This window comes from Triticum dicoccoides, chromosome 6A (assembly GCF_002162155.2).
Source record: "Triticum dicoccoides isolate Atlit2015 ecotype Zavitan chromosome 6A, WEW_v2.0, whole genome shotgun sequence".
Classification (NCBI taxonomy): domain Eukaryota; kingdom Viridiplantae; phylum Streptophyta; class Magnoliopsida; order Poales; family Poaceae; genus Triticum; species Triticum dicoccoides.
The window spans coordinates 416549098-416555479 of NC_041390.1; the positions used below are offsets into that span (position 1 = coordinate 416549098).

A 6382-nucleotide genomic window follows, 5' to 3' on the forward strand; every position below is an offset into this window, starting at 1 on the left:
AACGGCCGATTGTGGCCCGTACGGCAGTTCTGCCGTGCGTGAAGGCACGGCAGACGAGCCGCGTCCCTCTATCTCTATCCGGCTCTCTCTCTCTCTCATGGACGCCGCGCCGGCCTTTCGCATACGCCTCTTTCTCTGTGTGTGTGTGTTTCTCTCTCTATAACTGACTACCCCCGATGTGCTGTGGCCCAGCAGCCAGCCGGGTGGGTTGGTCATACTTTTCTTTTTTATTTTAGGATTTTATTTATTTAGATGAAATGGTGGGTTGCTTCGACTTTGGTAGATATTCGCATTCTTGGCCCGGGAGCAACCCGCTGGGCGTAAATACCAGTGTTTTGGTTTCCTGCAACCATTTTTGCTTCCTTTTGCCTTTACTTTCCGTCCGATTGAGCCCGACTGACTCAGATAATGCAGACTCTATTCTGCATTTTTATTTGGCTAACTCTACAGAATCACGAGATTGTTTCGTCTATGGTGCTTGGTTGACAGCACTGGGCATTATGGTTGTGAAGATGCAATTACACGATGTTAGGTTGCTCCAGGGTGAATGTTTTGGTCATCCCTTCTCGCGGGCAGTGATCTTACCGTATTACATAGATAGGCAGTACCAAACTAATATAATTTCAATCCTAGCTACTAACAAATGACGGTTCATCAGTTCGTCTTAACTACTAACAAATGGCAATGGCAGTACCAAATTAACAATCATATAGCTCAATGTGGGAAAGTTCATCAATGTCGAGCAAGGGGGGAGTTCATCTTCCTCGTCTTCTTCCATTTCAGATATTTGAGATACCTCTGTTAGCCCACATTGCTTTAGTCACTTTAACCTATTGCTCTTACAAGTTTCACTTTCATGTTCGCTAGTCGTCACATCTTTCTTCTTTGGCACATGCTCATCAAGACTCCATCCTAAGATTCACAGGAAAACTCAGTTGCATGTGTGAAAAACATAAAAACAAAACAAATCCCTACTCTCACCTCTAGTACTAACTAATGTATTGATGATCATCATCTTTTCCCGATGAATGGCATAGTGGAAGTAACAAGGATGCCCGTAATAATGAGACCACACTGTTAGAGAAACGATGTTGTTGAATAGAACCAACTTATGAAATACTGTGCGATCACATCGTCTAATTAGTTGTCGGTATTTTGAACAGAGTGTTAACGTTTACTCACATCATTAGACAAGATGGTTGTTTTGGGTTGCCAAACGTCACACCTTAACTAGATGGTCATCATTACTACTAAAGGGGAGTTGGTCTTTGTACGTTCACCTTCACCCTTGCCTCTCTCCTATCTGTTTTCCCTTCTGTATGCCACCCCTCCCACATGTTTTGCATTAACTCAATCAAATCAAATTACATCTTACCAAAACCTCAACAAAATCAAAACTTTAATTGCGGTCCTTTACCATACCCAAATCAAATCAAATCTTATCAAAATCTCAACTAAATCAATTTTTTTTCATTTTTCCCAACTCATAGCGAAATCAAATCAAATCTTACAAAATCTCAACTAAATGAAAACCTTCCTCGCCTTCCTCTATCCATACTCAAATCAAATCAAATCTTACCAAAATCTATAATATGGTGGGTATATGGTATGTGTCGGGCACAATGGTGTTGGACCATTAGAATATGTATGCCCCTGTTGCAACACACGATCAATTAGCTAGTCTCTACTATTAAAGTGGAGCTGGTAGGTTCGCCTCACTCCCTTCGCCGGTTTTTTCTCCTTACGCCCCTCGGATTTTCTGTTGATTTTTTGATAATTTCAACCAATGTCGCACAAAGAAAATAACATAAAGAAAGTAACTTGGAATAATCTATATGGAACCAGTAATTTCCTAAAATTACGTCCTGCATTAACTCAATCAAATTAAATCAAATCTTATGAAAATCTCAATTAAATCAAAAAAAAAATCTTGCTTTCTCCTACCCATACCCAAACAAAATCAAATCTTACCAAGATATTAGCTAAATCAAAACATTCCTTACTATTCCCTTACCATACTCAAATCAAATTAATTCCTACCAAAACATAAAATAAGATGGGTGTAAGATATATGTCAGACAAGGTTGATATTGAATCACTAGAATATGTATGTCCCATTGCAACATATGGACAATTAGCTAGTAAAAGTAACTTACAGGTATACCAAAAAAGCATGTCATGGTGCTCGATAGTTCAAGACTGGATTTGCTCCTCCGGCGATGGAGAGATACATGTTGGCGCCACTCGGTATTACGGTATCCATTATCGCCTGACCAGACACAGTGATAATCTCTACTTCTAATGTCTCAGTTGGTTGAATAGTACCACGGTTTATTTTCGTCCGGTTTATCTTTGTCTCACATCCCACCACCATATCTCCTCACGTTGATTTTTTTACCCTCACAATAAAAACTTTCCTAACTTTTTCAAAATTTCCTAACTAGACATGTTATAAACGGGCAGGAACCGATAGCACGTTACCAATAAAAACTTTCCTAACATTTTCACCTTTCCTAACTAGCCACATTACAAACCGACAGGAACGAATAGCATGTTACTAAACAATAAAATCCAGTTTTCGGGTAATTAATTCCAAATCAGATAGGACGTGATCGTGGTCTCTGATTTGATTGCACATGACGCGGCGCACTTTGTAAAAGGAGCGTCGCACGCATTCCCTTCCAGACTTCATGGCGCCTCCCATCCTCCATGTCTACTGCCAGACCACACAATACCTTTTCCCATTCTCTAGCGGTTCCGCATCCCTGCAACACCAACAGGCTCGCATCCTCCCGGCCGCTGATCCTTCGTCATAGTTTTCGACCCTTCCCCGCACCCCGCCAGCGCGACACCCGCTGCCCCACTCACACATGTCGGTGTTGGTCAGCGTCTATCTAGCTTATCCCGGGACGGAGCTCACCCCACCGTTGTCGGTGCCATGGCCATCTTGCACATGGAGCCACCTCCGCCGCCATCCGCCAGCGTCGACGACGAGCGCGACCCCGAGTATTGAGAGGCTATGCGAGGGCGATGAGGCCGAAGAGTCCAAGTTTGTCCCTTGGCCGCCACCCTTCCTGTCGCACGCGACCACTGCACCATCTCGCTCGCACGAGCATGACACCCCCGCTACCATCCCTCGAACGAAGCCCTATCCTCGCCTCCGGCTACCTCCTGAATCCCCCCACCATGCTGCCTCACCTCGCTGACTCACTTACACCTAGCAACCGCCGACGCCGGATCCCGTCTCCATGGTCAGCGTCGTCGATCGCCTCCGGCTGCCCGGCCACTTCCATCTTATCAAAGAAGCCGCCAGTCCTCCATCTTCTCAAAGAAGCTGACGGCACTGGGCTCTTGCTACCGAGTACGCACCTCCCCATGTCTGGCCGGTGGCAGCATGTCGCATCGGTTGCCATACCACCGAGTAGCCAACAGTAACTACCTGGAGTGCCTTTCTCTGCCCGAAGATCTCATTTCCGATCTGGATTACAGGAACTATGGGGCACAATAATCGCCGCTTTTGTCTGCATAACCTTGCCATTAATCCAAGTAAGCACTCCTTTTTTGCTTGATGTATGTACCCTTTGATAGTTGCTTGATTCCTTTTGTTGTTGTTGGCACTGGTTATCATGGGAGAGTTGGAGAGAGCACATGGATAAGCAGCACGCCCGCTTCCTGAACCAAAATTTCGATTTTGCATGAACGGTTGTTCTATGTTCTCAGACTTTCTTTTGATTTTAGGTCTGTATGTATGAACGGTAGTGTTTGCTCGATGCTGATTGGTATAAGGACTGAAGAATGTATGTAGCTTTTTTATCTATTGGACAATTGGATGTTTCACACTAACGTAATTGAGTGAGGCTTGGTATTTAGGACCAAGTTATTAACGAAGGTTGACTTAGCTAGGTCCTGTAGATGCAAAATACAGTATGCGAGACGATTGGATTATCATTTGCGACAATGTTATTGTCATTAATGTTCTAGCAGCATTACTTATAGTCCCCAAGGCATTATTTAAGTTCATAATTTTTACATAAATCATAAATTTGAAATGTTCAAGCAAAATCATATGACTTGTTTAGCTCGGAAATTGAGAGATGTAGGAAACTAAATTCTTCCATGTCTGAGACATTTCTTTTGAGTTCAGTTTTCTCCAACATCTTATTCTTAGGGATGTCTAAACTGATAGAGAACAATTAACGACGGGAATTGTCTCAAGAACCTTAGGAGCTGAATGTGAGTGAGCTTTGCATGGAATCAAATTTTCAGTTATAATGGCACAAGATTTAGTTTCCTCCAGTATCTCACTCACGGGCATATCTCATGTACCGGAGCCATCCACACCGACTGTATAGAACCAGGCCTCCACTGCTCCGACGCTTCACCAGGCAGGCGGCCACGAGGGTTATGTTCTACTCTCCATCCTTCCTTTCTTCCGCATTCGTTCCGCTCACTGCATTTTTTGCTTGCAGTGCGAGGAAATTGGACTAAAGATGATGGATACTAATGAGGAAATGGGATAGTGGGAGGATTGCCGAAGCTGGCCAAGCAAAAGTAAGTGCTTCTCCTTTGTGTTTAAGAAATAAAAAATCGGTGTTTAAATGTTTGACCCAAGGCAGGTGCAAAGAATGCTAGCTTCTTCTGCTTGCGAGAATGATATGTGAGAATATATTAGTTTATTTCTTGAGAGGAGGAGAATATATAAAATTCATGCATAAAACATTGTTAAACATGTATAAAATAATGCTCCTGATGTACAAAAAATGTATAAAGTGTATGTAAAAAGTAGACATAAAAACATATTTAAAGAAATGTTAATCATGTATTTGAAAAATGTTAATTATGTGCATAAAAATGTTCATGGTGTGCTACCTGATGTGCTACCACCATAGCCTTATCCAGATGCTGCAAGGGCAGCAGTAGGACACCGTCATGAAGTAGGTAGCACAAACCCCCCTCGGCTCCCTTCATTGTTACTCATTGTTTTGATATGAGTGGAAACATTCTGGCTGGAGATCATTGTGATGTTTGATGCAGAATGATATTTGAGTTGATGTTGCTTTATGTAGTTATGATTATATGGTTGTCATTTCCTGCATGTCACGATCTAGAAGGAGAAAAAAATGGATGCAATCATTTACATGTTGTTGTGTATATTAACTTAAAGGATCCACGTATCATGGATGGAAATTGGATGCATGAACCTAATAAGTAGTCCTAATAAGGGATTGCTCAATGTGCTAACCATCTTCATTCTGATAAGGTTCCATGTGAATCTGAGTCCCCTGATGAAGCCGCATTTGTTATTCAATTAGGGGCAAGAGTTCAACAAGAGGGCGCATACAAGCACGCCAAATTTCACATTCAACAATATACTTGGCTTCAAACACAAGTTCCATATACATATCACGCTGCCAAAATTTACAATCTTTAAATCATTATAAATTCAATAGTACTTTCAATTCACGTCGCTCTTTGTCTGTCAAGAAATGGTTAATTAGTTGATTATTATGATCAACAACAACCATGATCATACCACTTCCTTTTTACAGGGGCCCTGCATCGAGGTTGATGGAGACGATTGAGCTGCTCGCCGATTATTGGTAACAATGTAGAGCAGCTCTATCAAATTGCCATGGTTGGAGCATAACCATAGGGTTCAGGTTGCAGCTCATTGTGCACTTAAGATCACAGGGTCAAAAATTCCACGTGAACTCTTTAGTTCATATCGTCTTTACTACCAGCTTGGTTAAATTTTCTTTGGGATACCAGCTTGGTTAATTGTTGCCCTATCTTTCATATAATTGAGCCGATAGGTGGAACCGACAATACTATAGATGTTTATTTTGTTATATGGATCCAATCTTTGAGCTCGTTTATGATCAGCTGCGCTCAGTGCCATTTTCTTGTTCTTTTGCGATAGTTCATATTTTCTGCAGATTTATATTACAAATGAAATGTGTTTTCATTTTACTTCTTTGAGAGAGACCTGTGTTGAAGATGATCAACTCAATTTACTGGAAACAAAAGTATGGTGAGAAGCAGTTAATCTTACGTATGAACAGTAACTTGGTGGAACTTGGTGCACTCAGCTGTAGGTGCACCCAATATACAGAAAAAGGACTTGAAAAAATGTCGAAAATGTTGGGGAACGTAGTAATTTCAAAATTTTGCTACACACACACATGATCGTGGTGATGCATAGCAACGAGAGGGGAGAGTGTTGTCTATGTACCCTCGTAGACCGTAAGCGGAAGCGTTTATCAACGCGGTTGATGTAGTCGTACACCTTCACGATCCGTCCCAATCAAGTACCGAACGTACGGCACCTCCGCGTTCAGCACACGTTTAGCTCGATGACGTCCTCGCCTTCTTGATCCAGCAA

General features: G+C 42.2%; 1 long non-coding RNA gene across 1 annotated transcript; it reads left to right on the top strand.

Moving 5' to 3' along the window:
- Nucleotides 1–2844: 2844 nt before the first annotated feature.
- Nucleotides 2845–5873, top strand: LOC119319289. Its single transcript, XR_005154424.1, has 3 exons — nucleotides 2845–4401; nucleotides 4470–4551; nucleotides 5550–5873. It is a non-coding gene; the product is annotated as an uncharacterized LOC119319289 (long non-coding RNA).
- The last annotated feature ends 509 nt before the right edge of the window (nucleotides 5874–6382 follow it).